The following is a 15,275-nucleotide window of genomic DNA, read 5'->3' as shown; positions in this document are numbered from 1 at the left end:
TTCATCGTCAAATTGGTTTCCATGCAACACCCGGTGCTCATCCCAACAGGTGCCCTCCTCAATACCCATTACCCACCCTCTCCTCCCTCCCACCCCCATCAACCCTCAGTTTGTTCTCAGTTTTTAGGAGTTTCTTATGGTTTGGTTCCCTCCCTCTCCAACTTTTTTTTTTTCTGCTTCCCCTCCCCCATGGTCTTCTGTTAAGTTTCTCTGGATCCACATAAGAGTGAAAACATATGGTATCTGTCTTTCTCTGTGTGACTTATTTCACTTAGCATAACACTCTCCAGTTCCATCCATGTTAAGTTACCCAGTCATGCCCTGACTCATAACGCTAGGCTTCATAGTTTTTATTTGAACAAGTTTTGTGTATCCTCTAGTCTTTCTCTTGTAGGCTTTTAACAAAGTGATTTATTGTATTTTACATGATGTTCTATTCCTGTATTGGAACTTACATAATTCACAGTACTCAGGAGAGGCAGTGTATGTGGTATATTCATAGAAACACAAAATATCAAAATTCAAAGGAATCTCGAGATCATCCTGTTGAGCACCTTTCTTTTTATGAATGAGGAAACTGATAGCCAGAGGGGCTAAGTGACTGCCCAGGGTCAACTACAGAGGGAATGTAGGCACGGTCCAATATAGGGATGGGAAAACTATATCACGTCATGAGTGAACTTGTTATTATGATAGAATCAGGTCTTCTGTCATACTGTTCATATATCAGGACTTTCTGTTCACAAGTCAAACTGCTTTTCATTTTATAGATTTCACATGCTATATATGGTTGAAAAATAATGCATTTGTAAGGAGCATGAGTTTTAGCTGGGAGTCATTGCCTGAACAGAAATTGTAGAAATTATATCACAGAAATTTATGAGGGAACAAATTGTTATCCTTTTGTCATTTATGGTTCTGATTGGTTTTCATTTTTGTGCTTGGAAGATGTTGGGACTATTGAAGGCTTAATGTTCTTTTCTAAGAACCCCCATAGATAAATGATATAATTTAATGCAAAATGTTATAACACCCCTGCCAAATTTTCTTTATAAGACTGAGGATATAGAAGTTTTTTAGTTTCAGTGAAAGACTGTTAGTGAATCCCTAAACGATATAACTTTGCCCTGGCTTGTACATTTTCATAGTTTGCAATAATAAGAATAAAATGTTTAGAAAACTATTCTCACAAGTTCTGACATGTTTTGACATTGAAATAAATAATGCCATGTATTTAGCAATTTGATTAGTTTTGATTAAAATTTATTGAACCCAGCTGAAATCCTTTGTTCTTAGGGTTGAGGCTTTGCTATTTCCCCTTCAAGGGGCCATTTTAATTGTTATTTATTTATTTTTTGCTGTATTCTTTCCACGATTGAGGCTTTGCTATTTCCCCTTCAAGGGGCCATTTTAATTGTTATTTATTTATTTTTTGCTGTATTCTTTCCACCCCAAGATGAGTTGTCTGTTTCTTATTGTGGAAAAGTGAAATTAAATCCCCTTTTGTACATAAATATGGGGTGTTTATCACATCATATTTAAATTATTAATGACAATCACATTTTCATGGGAAATACCAAACTTTTCTGCTGATAGGTAGTGTTCATTAGAAATAGATTTTACTGGTTTCTGGGGAGCTAAATCAATCATAAGCTCACTTCTGAAATGTTTTCTGACTTGCTGATCCCGGTGTGTATCGATGTGCTATACAGCTACTCTTTACACTTCTCTGACCGTCTATTCCCATGGTCACTTGAAGGAGCCAGTGAATCTTATTCAGAGTTACTAGATTCCATTCTCTTGGTCCTGTGTCCCGAGGTTACCCTGTATTTATTTATATATATATATATATATTATATATATTTTTATATAATTTATATATATAATTATATATAATATATATGTTTATATATAATATATTTATATATATTATAGATTATATATTTATATTTTATAAATACATATTATATATTTAATATTTACATATTATATATATTTATATAATTATTTAAACATATATAAATATATATACACACACCCTGTATTTCTCAAATCAAATTGTAATTTTTGTTTTTATATTGTGTTATTTACTGTAAGTATGTTAAGACAAGGGACCATGTCTTATTCATTTTTGTAACTCCAGATTCCAACAGATCACTCAGTATGTAGTAAGGGCTCAGTTAATTCTCTGTGAATGACAGCAGACATGGCTGGGTTTGTGGGGAATAGATGCATGAAGGATACTTTTTTGAGAGGGTGTTAGTGAATGAAATTTCTGCCTGACCTAAACCAGACCAAATTCTAAATTACTCAGTCCTGATAGTATCAAACATTGGAATTTTCATTTTGATTATACTACCTTACCTATTGATGCTGTGTTTAGTTATATATATTGAGATTTAATGACCAAGAAGACAATTATTGAGAGACAATTGCAAAGTACAGTAAGTATACTTAGCTATTAGAATTAGGTTTATGAGGTCTTCACTCGAGCTTCCTAGCTGTGTGATCTTAGGGACAGTTCCTTCAATATAAAAAGAAGTTTCTAATGTTTACCTTATTCAATAGCACTGGGATATTATGAGGGTGAAATGAAATATTAAAACATGGTGAACTAGTGTTCAGTGAGTCATTATTATTATTTTCTATACTAAAACGGATTTTTTGGGGCACCTGGGTGACTCAGTCAGTTAAGCATCTGACTCTTGATTTTGGTTCAGGTTATGATCTCATGGTTCCTGAGTTTGAGCCCCACATAGAGCTCTGTGCTGACAGCATGGAGCCTGCTTGGGATTCTGTCTCTCCCTCTCTCTGCCCCTCTCCCACTTGTGTACATGTGCATGTGTACTCTCTCTCTCAAAATAAATAAACTTAAAAAATAAATAAAATGTATTTTTCATTAAGGAAAAAGTAGTAATTGATTTCATTTGTGTATGGGGGAATCTTGCATCGCAAGTTACTAATTGTCCTCTATTTTAGGAAAATCTAGTCCAAAATTTAACAAAAGTGCTTTAAGCTTTAACAACTCAATAGCAAAAAAACCCAAATAACCCAATTTAAAGTCAAATAACTTGAATAGATATTCCTCCCAAGAAAACATACAAATGGCTACTGTGTATATGAAAAGATGCTCAACATCACTGATTATCAGAAAAATGCAAATCACTACTACAATGAAATATTAATTCACACCTGTTAGCATGGCAATTATCACAAAACAAAACAAAAAAACAAACAAACAACAAAGTATAGCAAATGTTGGCAAGGATTTGGAGAAATTGGGAACTTGTACATTGTTAGTGGGAATGTAAAGTGGTACAGCCATTATTTAAAACTGTGTGTAGCTTCCTCAAAAATATTAAAACTAGAACTACCATATAATTGAGGAGCGTCATTTCTGGGTATTTATCCAAGAGTTGAAATTAGGATCTCAGAGAGATGTCTGTCCCATGTTCATTGCAGCATTATTCACAATAGCCAAGGTATGGAAACAACCTGAATGCCTATTGACAGATAAGTGAATCATCAAAATGTGTAATATACATGCAGTGGAATATTACTCAGTCTTAAAACAGAAGGAAATTCTACTGTTTGTGACAACAGGGACTAACCTGGAGAATACCATGTTCAATGAAATAAGCCAGTCTCCGAAGGACAAATCCTATATGATTCTGCTTAAACGAAGTGTCTAAAATAGTCAAACTTGTAGAAGCAGAGAGTGGAATGGTGATTTCCAGGGGCTGGGTAGAAGAAGAAATAGGGAATTGTTCAATGGGTATAAAGTTTCAGTTATAAAAGATGAATACATTCTAGAGACCTGCTACACAATATCGTGCCTATAGTTAACAACACAGTATTGTGCACTTAAAACTTTGTTGAGACAGTAGATCTCATGTTACTTAAGTGTTCTAACTACAAAAAAAGGTGTGTGGGGGGGAACAAAAGGAAACATTTGAAGATAATGGATAAGTATTATTATCCTGATTTTGGTGATAGTATCACAGTTATATACTTATGTCTAGACTTATCAAATTGTGTGCATTAAACATATACAGTTCTTCTGTATACTGTGTATCAACTATACTTCAGTGATGCTGTTAAACTTTTTAAAAGAGAGTCCTTTAAAAAATTAAAATGTAAATGGCTTGCTATCAAGAATATGCATATTCCTTCTCTTTGTAGTCCTATTTGAATCCAGGAAGTTAAATATATAACTATATTTTTAACCTTTTTATAACTCAAACACATAGATCAAATCCTGCTCTGGAAAATAATCTTCTATTACCTAGAGAAACAATACAAGTTCTTGCATCTGCTTAAAGAGTGAGTTTCTAAATGCTTTTGGTGCTTATTTTTGTTCTCAGAAGGCCATTTCTTAGTTTAGTCACTACTGTACATTGGTTGTGGTAAAACTCTTGCTCTAAGGAGTTATTTAGCTAAAATAATGACAATAGAGCTTTCAGTTCCTTCTTCCTTAAATAGAGAATGTTATCCCCCTTTGAATCTTTGTTGAAATTGCTGCTTTGAGTAAAGACCACTGATTAAAAGCCAATACCAGGGATGCCTGGGTGGCTCAGTCAGTTAAGTGTCTGACTCTTGGTTTTGGCTCAGATCATGATTTCGTGGTTTCATGAGTTCGAAACTCGTGCACTAACAGCATGGACCCTGCTTGGGATTCTCTCTTTGCCCCTCCTCTACTCGTGCTGTCTCTGTCTCTCAAAATAAATAAATAAACGTAAAAAAAAAGCCAATACATAATACAATTCAAGTATGCTAATAAGTAGAATAGGATATTACTTGGGTACTTGATAGAAGAATGCTCATGGTTTGCAAGTTCTGATAGCTGCTCTTGAGATACTTTTGAGAGTGTACTATTGGCAGAAGCTATTTGGAAATGACTTTATGCTATATACACATATAGATGCAGAGATGTTTTGCAAATGATGGTATTTTTAATAAATATGATTATCTCTTTATTAGATCACTCCACTACCTTATGAAATAGGAGCTTCTTGTTCACTCACTTATTCGATCACGCATCCAATGAATGCCCACACATTTCAGGCTTTACTGGACCTTAGAGATATAATGAAATGTAAGCTCTGTGAAGTCAGGGGCCTTCTCTGTCTTGTTTACTACTGTGTACTCTATGTGTAAAAAGCATCTGACAAGTAACAAGTGTTCAATAAATATTTGTTGAATAATTGAAGAGTGGATACCACTGATGTTCCTCCTCCCCCCTCAGTAATTAAATTTAATAGCTGTAATTCTGTAATGAATTCCTAATCTATAACTGAATGACTAGTTTCTAATTTAACTGTAATGGGCTTAATTCACAGTCCAATACTATTGGACAGTAATTTTGGCCTAAATGTTTTTCCAGGAAATGGCCTGGAAAATATGAAATTCTCTTCTCTCATAGAGTCTGTTCGTATTGTACCTTTGAGCATTTACAGGGAGGTAGTTTTATCTTTTGAAACCTTCTTGTCATATTGTTGGCCCCAATATCTGGTCATCTACTTTAAAAAGCGAAAACAGATAAAACAAAATAAAAATGCCCAAACACTCCAAAAATAGTACTAAGAAAATAATCCAAAGAAATACAAATGTGTACAACTCATTAGTAAAACTTATTTAAAACTAGTCAAGTCCTCCTTCTTCAACTGTTTCTAACCCTACATTTGCTTTTTTGACCCTACAAAAAATCCTTTTTTTGCCTAGCTCCAGAGATCCTTCCATCCTGGAGGGTGTGCTCTCTGGTCTCCCTGGGTTCTTCTCCTGTTCTCTCTCTTCTTCCCTTCCCCCTCACCCCCCATGTCATTTCTCTTCTAACTGCCTCTACTTCCTGGTTCCTTCCTTCTTTCTTTCTTTCTTTCTTTCTTTCTTTCTTTCTTTCTTTCTTTCTTTCTTTCTTTCTTTCTCTCTCTCTCTCTCTCTCTCTCTCTCTCTCTCTTTCTTTCTTTCTTTCTTTCTTTCTTTCTTTCTTTCTCTGAATGTTTCCCACATACTGTACCTATATTGCCTTAGATATTTACAGCTTTTAGGAGTAAGAAAAGAACACATAAGAAGTTTAGGTCTAGCTTGTGATGGGCATGAGTTTCCTTTCTGACTGTAAGACTTTCTACAGTTCACAGCCCATCAACTAGAATCTCAGGTAAGAGTTATTATTCTGTGTACATTTGGGGAGTGAAGTTTGAGGTGTTTTGGAATAATGTTATAGGTAAATATTGCTTGATGAAAATGAGTTACCATTTCTGTTTGGGGTTTGTCAATTTTGATTTAAAAAATATAAAACTGATGTGTTTTCTGTGACAAAAATTAATCTGTTGAGTGCTTATTCAATTCCTTATTTACTCATAGTAATGCATTTGGAAGATAGTAGCATCCCCACGATGTTCAGGTGAGGGACAGAGGCACAGAAATGTTACATAACTTACCCAGAATCACTAGTCAGTAAGAGATGTGCCAGGATTTAGAGCCAGGAAATCTAGCCCCAGAGAAGAGATTCATAACCACTATACCACTGTGTTCCTTTGAGCAAATATTGGGATCTGTGATGAGTCGTGGCTGAGTTAGAAAGCCAAGTATGTATGGTCACTGACCGTGTGAGACTCTCTCAGCCCAGTCCTCCTGAGCATCAGTGTCTCTGAGATACCATAGACAGGCAGGAGGTGGGCAGGAGATGGCTATCTGTGCCAGTCTTTTTCAGAGTGGCTTGTCCCTGTTGCTAACCTCGATGGGACACATAGGAAGTAGTATTTGGCTCATGCCTTTTTTGTACCAGAAGTTTCATTCCCTTATTTCATTGCTTCTCAGAGTCCCTTTAAGAGTCTACATGGCATTTGATATAGGAAAAGGGATAAAATGTTTTACAGAGAGAAAGAGAAGGAGAAAAAGATAGAATGAGCACAGATTTAAGTACAGTTTTGCTGTTTTAATCCATGTTGTTAAAAATAACACTTTTTCTTTACTGTGATGTGTGAGATAAATCTTCTCTTTCCCAAAGTGCACTTTAAGCTGACAAACGTACACACTCGGATCATACTGTGCACTTTTCTGCGAAGTCCCAGTTGTGCACCACATATGGAGGTGAAAATATTGTTACAAAAAGTGTGATTACACTTATTTGAACCTCAGAACAAATTTTAGCCAACTATCACTAAAGGACCAATTACATTAGACCAAGTTGCTATTTTACTTATATCTCCAGAAAGATGGAAAGAAATGATACCAAGGGTAATTAGGGTGGAGACTTGTGATAGTATGATTTATAATAAATATGTATTTGGTTTTTCTCCTATTTTGGGGACAGAACTCCTAAGAATCATGGAATCTTCTAAGTGATGAAAGTAATAGAGGTGTCTTTCATTATGTTAATGAGGTAACTCTGGGAAAGCCCTTAGGTCACCTGAGGACTGGGGCTGGTTTCTGGGAGAACTAACAGTGTGATTAGTGGGTTGGAACTTTTAGTCACATTCCCCCACCTCCAGGAAAGAGAGAGGGGCTGGAGATAGAATTCAATCACCAATGGCCAATGACTTAACCAATCAGGCCTATGTAATGAAGCCTCCAGAAAAACCCAAAAGGGCAGGATTTGGAGAGCTTCTGGGTTGCTGAACACCTGCAGATTGGGAGAGTGGCACAGTCAGAGAGGGCATGGAAGCTTCGTGCTCTTTTTCCATATCTTGCCCTATGCATCTCCTTCATCTGGCTATAGTCTTATAAAACTGGTGATCTAGTAAGTGCAATGATTCTCTGAGTTCTGTAAATTGCTCAAGCAAATTAACTGAACCCAAGGAGGGTTCTTAGGGACCTCTGATTTATAGCCAGTTGGTCTGAAGTAGAAGTAACAATCCAGATTGTGACTGGTGCCTAAAGCGAGGTGGGAGAGCAGTCTTAGAGGACTGGATCTACACCTGTGGGATCTGATGCTGTCTCTGGGTAGATAGCATCAGAATGGGGTTGAACTGTCAGATAACCAGTTGGCTTCCAGAGAATGGATTCCAGAGAATGGAGACTCCTCCCCTCTCAGGAATTGAAACTGGGATCTGGACACTTTGGAGAGTTTATGTGTTTTTATTGTCTTTAAGGAAAAAACAAAAATTGGTTATTTGGTTTTGTTCATTGCCATTATCTGGAGGCACATTCATAAGAAATAATTATGTAATAGTTTACTATGTCACATTTTTATTTGACCCAAAATGGTCAATTACAGGCAATTTTTTATGCTCAATCAAAAATTTTGACCAGTCAATTTTTACCAAGAGTCTAGTCATTCTCTCTGACAGTTAATAAAATGGTAATTTTGTTGATTTGTTTATGCGCCAAACTGAAGTCTGTCATGCAGATCTAACAGGTTAGACAACCAGAGACTTGACCTAATTTGCTTAGAACTTAACTTGACAGAAATTGTGAACCAACCAACACTGGTAATAATCATGTTGTTTAAAAGAAATCACATTTTATATTCTGTACACAGCTTAGTAAGTAATTTCATTCCTAATAATTTAATCCTCCTCGATTTTCATCACAGTTGGAACTTAGTGCTGTGACATTGTTTCTTGTTTTATTTTTCTCCTTCCACATTATTAATAGAGATTTTGTTCTTAAAAATAAGCAACAACTGAAAATGTGATACTTTATCCTTTCAGATTGCTTTCACAAAACTTCTCTATTGAAATACCAGGGAGTTTTATGATCCTAGTTCTGTTGTCTAAGTTGGCCTATAATTCCAGTTTTGTGCTATTTATATAGATTGCCTTTGTGCAGTACATTTCTTTGTGCAATACAGTCTCTTTGAAGAGGAGTTTTGAAATTAAACAATAACATTTATTAATTATTTGACATATACTATCATTTTAGAGATGCAATATCTTCATTTCTCTGTAAATTTTAATTTGTATAAATGGTGAATGCCCCTTCAAATCCCCACTTAGCAAAGGCCTGCTGACCTTGCCATTGGGAGGGCTATACTGGCCCTTGAAGATTGCCTGGCTGTAGAGAGCTGCCCTGCCCAATTTTATAACCCTACCCCTACCTCCACCACTTCAGGACAGGGCCCACATTCAACAACTGATTCATGTGAAAGTATAATGCCTTGGCCTTCCTGCTCTAATTTAAAACAACCCTGGGAGCCATTCTAGCCTCGGAACTCCCTGTGATGTTGGGAGCTTGTCACTGGGCCATCGCCAGCTGGACTTCTCTGCTCAGTGCTGCTTCCTTGTTGGGCCCTCCATAGAGTGGAGGCCGAGAGCAAATATGCATTTCAAGCTCCTTCTAAGGGTCTGCTTCCTGGGGAACCCAACCTGTGAAAACACTGTCTCAGACACTTTAGATTCCAGCCTCTCAACAATCTATAGGCAAATGTTAAGTGAAAAATGTGGTTGTTTCCATAGCAACCTTTGCTTCTTAATAGTTGCTACCACTAATAGTTACATAGTTTTTACTACTGTGTTATTCTTTTAAAGAGTTAAACTCTAATTTTCAACCCAGGTCTTCAAAATACTTATAGACTCTCTTTGAAAAGAGACTTGGATCAATAGGGTGGGAACTGGGGGTTTGAAAAGGAAAATGTGAGTAACTTCTCCCATTCTCTCACGTTGAAATTGCCCCAGTCACATTGTGTTGACCAATAATAGGTGAAAGGTGAAATGTAGCCGTCTTATCTATTGGCATAGACAAATGGACAAGTATCATTTCTCAGAATTTAGGATAGCTGATAATATTATACAAAGAGTGGAGAGGATTCAAGAATGTGATTGGTTGACAATCCCATATTTTAAGCCTGAATATCAACTGTCTCCACTGTCAGGTTCAGTGATGGTGCTTATCTGGTCATGATGATGAGGATTATTAACAACACTAATAATGTACCACATCTGTATAGACCCTTGTTAGATTGCCTTTTTAAATTTGGTTCTCTTGATATCTCTGGGAGATGGTTTTTATGAACCTTATTACAGAAATGAGGGAACTGAGAGATGAGAGCTTTGTCTCAGGTCACACAGAATCCACTCTTAGGCCTTCTGATGCTGTCTGTTTTCTTCCTCACTCCAATATCTTTCTGCACTGGTGAATCAACTCATGAACATACCTTTCATCTCTCAGACCTGAGACATCAAGCTACTCACCCATGAAATAAAGAGATAAAACTTATGAAATGGAATTATTTACAAACTTGCCCTTGAATCAAGGAGAGCAAATTATTGTGCCACCCTACAGATGAATACACTAAAGTTAACATGGTATTCTAATTCTTGGAACCCTCATAAAAATGGTTTTGGGAAACAGACCCATTTCAGTGGCAACTTGCTCTGAATTATCATGGTCCACGTTTTTAACTTCTTTTATGTCACTTATTTTTAAACATATATTTACATGCATCCTTTTGTTTCCTGACTTGGCTGAGAGATGTTTGCAGGCAGAACTATTTCATTGTCTTTCTCTATACCATCAGTGCCTATTACAAATCTTCCATCTATTCATTGAACAAATATTTGTTGAAGTCTGTATGTACCAAACATAGTGATAGGTGATAAGGATATGGTGGTAAATGTGAAAGACAAGGTTCAGTATGCATGGAGTTTATAGTCTAAGATGAGAAAAAATAACAAAATAAAAGAATACAATTACTGCAATGCAAAGGAGAAATGGAATACAAAGGACATCAGCAAAGTCTTTCTGAAGACAGGCATTTGCAGGGATAATTGGAAGGTTTTGAGGGTGGACTGGTTATATACTGAAGAAGATTAAGTCAGTTCTAAGAAATCTGTATAGATTCTAAGTATCTTAAGTTCTATTTTTTTTTTAATTTTTTTTTTAATGTTTATTATTGAAAGACAGAGAGAGACAGAGCGTGACCAGGGGAGGGGCAGAGAGAGAGGGAGACACAGAATCTGAAGCAGGCTCCAGGCTCTGAGCTGTCAGCACAGAGCCCGATGCGGAGCTCGAGCTCACAAACCACGAGATCATGACCTGAGCCCAAGTCGGGTGCTTAACCGACTGAGCCACTCAGGCACCCCAGTATCTTAAGTTCTTAATACTCAATAGAAGTACTGTATTTGTGTAGCTATAAATTGACTTATAAGGGGCAACCTGCTGGGTTTCTGGGTTTCTTAATGAGTCTTTAAATTTGCTTTATTTTATTCATCAATCATTTGTATCTACTAAACCATTAAGCAACATGTATAGTTAATTCTGGATAAGCAAGATGATGGGAAAAGTCTAGACTCGGAGTCAGACAGACCAGGATCTGAACCTGCGTTCCAGCCTCTTACTGGCTGTTTACACCCCTGTTTCTCATTGTCCTCGTCAAAAATATGGTGATAATACCAACCTTAGAGTGCTGCCATTAGGATTAGTGAGGTATCAGTGAATGAGACTGAGAAAGAACGGTTGTGTATGTTACAAAGTGTATGTAAAGCGTTCAGTTCTACAAATGATCTTCCAATTATTATTATTAATCAAAAGAAAAAATTACACAAGCAAGGAAATCAAACAGCAAATTCCAGAAAACAACCAATTATAAATTCCTCCATGCAGCATTATTTTCCTACACTTCAGGAAAGTGCTAAGCTTTAGAAATTATTTCATGCAGAACTGGGCACACCTGCAGAACAGGAAAGTTGGTGTCCCTTGAATTGCATGCAGTCAGAATTCTCTCAGGGTAAGATATGGAAAAATAGATGTAATAGACATGTTCTTTGATGGAGGGCAACTCCTCTTCCTCCTGCTCATGCCAGGAGTCTAAATCAAGTCTGAGAGTCTCTTTAAATATTAAAACATTAGATAATGTAGGAAAGGTATTGTAGGTATTATAGGTACAGGTATTGATTGTAGGAAAACATATCTTTCACTAAGCCTGAATGTTTGACTAAATTTCACTGGTATTTGACCAAACTCTCAACAGTATATAATGACTTCTCATGAAATCATGGGCCTGTTTTGAGGGGTGACGATAATTACTACTGCCTTTTGATATAACCTATGCAATTGTTTTTCATCATTAGATAATTTTATATTCTTATCTGGCTTTTCTTATGTGTACATCTTGTCATTCAATTATATTACAAGATGCTGAAGACAGACAATCTTTGAATGTCTGTAGCTCATGAAACATAGTAGACCTTGAGTGCTTATGAATGGATTAACTGTCGGGCTTTTTGACTGATGTGAAGATAGAAAGTGTGAATGAGTTTCAGAGCTAAGAAAAGAATCCCAATCTTCTAAATGCAATCACTTGGGAAGTAATACAGTCCACAATTTAATAAAATATCCATAAGGCATCAAACAGCAAAATGCCATGTGGAGCAGTTTCCTTATAAGTATTTGTTCAGCTGAAATAAATTAATTGTGTGGTCCCTCTTTCCAGGAAAACAAATTGACCAGGCTGACAAATACGAGGCAGAGACATAAAAAAATATGAAATGAATTTAGACTATGTAAGAATCCAACCTAACTCAGCTTTTTACGAACAAAAAGTTTAATAGATCCTTAGTGAATGAATAAATCAATGAACTCAGACTAAACTATGTCTGGATTGCCTGTTTGTCTCATCTGAAATAGTCATAATAAAATTTTTTTCAGTCTTCATTTCTTCCGGCTATGGAGTCAGTAGTAATCTCAAATGATACTTAGGGTACGACATGTCTTTAATGGGATGCTTAAGTAATCACAGCAATTTAATTAAAAGGGCAGTCATGTTTTAAAACAGCTATTGTTCCCTAGAGTGTTACAGTTTTGTTTTCACATTCCTACAGCTACCTAATCCTTCCATTCATCATAGTTTTTTGTTTATTTGTTTTTTTTATTTTTGAAAACATTATGCAGTCTTCAACTTACCACTAGACTTTGTCCTAAAAGTTTTCTCCTCCAAATATGTGGTCACTCCTTTCCATTCACATTTGCTAGTTCCCTCTCCAGTGCTAGTGGTTTTTCAGAGCTCCATCATTCACCTTTTCACCTGTTGTTGATTTAAATATTCCTTCTGGGGGCGCCTGGGTGGCGCAGTCGGTTAAGCGTCCGACTTCAGCCAGGTCACGATCTCGCGGTCCGTGAGTTCGAGCCCCGCGTCAGGCTCTGGGCTGATGGCTCGGAGCCTGGAGCCTGCTTCCGATTCTGTGTCTCCCTCTCTCTCTGCCCCTCCCCCGTTCATGCTCTGTCTCTCTCTGTCCCAAAAATAAATAAACGTTGAAAAAAAAAATTTAAATATTCCTTCTGAGTGACCTGTTCATTCCTGACACTTCAACTACCTACTGCATCAGCACCTGACAAAACTGTAATTACATTTTCCATCTCTCTTTAGTTCCAGACCAACGTCTTCAATTTGATGTTCCATGGGTACTTCAAAGACAACCTGTCCTGAATCAGAATCATTCTTTTCTCCTCTATGTACCTTCTCACCCTCCTGTATTGCCTGCTTGTTTAATGGTGGCATCACACAAACTGGTCACAAAGGCCAAAACCTTAGTGTCATGCTTAGTGGTTTCCCACAACCTCACTGCTTAGATAAAATCAGTACAGTCTAAATATATGCAATTTTTATTTGTAAATCCTCCCTCAATAAAGCTGGAAAAAATAGTGTGAAGCTTCATTGATTCTAACTCAGATTCTAACATCTCTGTCTACTCCTCCTTGGCACCAGTAGCATTGTCTCAGGCATCATTCTCTGTGGCCTCTTCCAGTAACTTCTTAATGGGGCTCAATACCTCCTGTTCTTTCCACTCCGGTTTGTCCTCTGCATAAGTGACCCTCATCCATTTTTCCTCCATGAAAGGCAGTGTTCACAGATGAGACCTATTTCTATGGGCTTCTTAAGAGGTGAAGAAAGAGAAACATTAAGTGAGGTAGTTAATCACTTTAATTATTCATAATCTTCCACAGGACCTGCACAAACTATGCATGACGTGGCCCCTGTCTACCTCTCATCTTTGTCACATTTCTCTCTCTCTCTGTCATTCATTAGCTCGGATGGCTCTTTCCTGCCCTTTCACATGCTGTTCTCACCCATTGTGTCTTCTTTCTGACTTCAACAACACTTTAGAGAGACTTTTCCTGAACACTCCTCCATGTAAATTAAATGCCCTTGGTCTTTCTCATAGAACTCACCATAATTTATAATTATATACTTACTTTTGTTGTTGTTGTTGTTTGCATTGTTTTACCCACAATGTTTCTACCCACAATGTTACCTACATTGTTTTACCCACAATGTTTCTACACTCTGAAGGCATAAACTGTGTCTATTATATTCACCATTGCATCCACAGCCCCTGTGCAGTAGGGGCGTGCAATGAATATTTAATGAAACAATGAATCAATCACCACAACTATTAATGGCATACTAGTAGGCTAGCTATCTACAGGCTCTGTCTGTGGATTATGGGCAATTCCTACTCCTGAAGAGTTTAGTAAGAACATTGCTATCATAGGGATAACTTAGACCATGCTCTAACTTATAAGAAATATAACCTTCAGTACTCTAACACTGTTAGCATACATTATTGCTACACATGGTAAGTCTGTCCACAATGGCCGTTGTCTGGATACCAGACATTTCTTCTTTGTTTGGCTACCTGAGGTTTCTTCCCAAGGCATACAACTCATCATGTAATTCTCCTGCTTCTGAATATTCAGTGGGTTCCCATTGTTTTCAAGATAAAGTCCAAATTATTTGGCATGTCTAACAAAGTCATTCTCAAGCTGGGCCTGGCCATTCTTTCCAACCTCAGCGCCAGCCAGTCTTGACCATAGGCCATGATCAAACAAGGTTCTTTCATACTTTTGCCTATACCAGAAATGTCCCACTTTTGTTCCTAGATGGATGTATATTTGCTCTTTAAAATCTCTTAAGCACTTTAATTACCTCTTCCTCTGTGTTCCCATTATGTAAGTATATCCTCTTAATTGTAAAATTTACCTCATATTCTATGATAATTTATTGGAATGACTATTTCCCAGACTAGATGGTATAACTCCTGGATTAGATTGTGTATCCCCAGTGTCCAGCCCAATACATAACCATATAGTGGAACATAATAATGTTTGGGTGACTGAATGTATTGGCAATTGTTTGGAAGTAAAAATGTCATTACCTACTGAAGCAATGTTATAAATGGTGCTTTCTCATCTGACTCAAAAAAAGCCTATGTAAGCCATAATGCAACTGAACCATATTGCTAATATTCATTTTTCTTCTAATATTAGAATATGTTCACTTTCTACTCTACTGTAATTGAGGAACCCTGACAGGTGGCAGAGGTCATTTCTAAACTTTT

The 15,275-nt window shown here is 36.8% G+C and overlaps 1 protein-coding gene across 1 annotated transcript in view; it reads left to right on the top strand.

Moving 5' to 3' along the window:
- Positions 1–15,275, top strand: part of LOC116737956 (metabotropic glutamate receptor 8-like) — a 63,695-nt gene that overhangs the window by 23,228 nt on the left and 25,192 nt on the right. The gene's annotated exons all lie outside the window — the stretch shown is intronic.

This window comes from Lynx canadensis, chromosome A2 (assembly GCF_007474595.2).
Source record: "Lynx canadensis isolate LIC74 chromosome A2, mLynCan4.pri.v2, whole genome shotgun sequence".
Classification (NCBI taxonomy): Eukaryota; Metazoa; Chordata; class Mammalia; order Carnivora; family Felidae; genus Lynx; species Lynx canadensis.
This window is presented reverse-complemented; position numbering and strand designations above follow the sequence as displayed.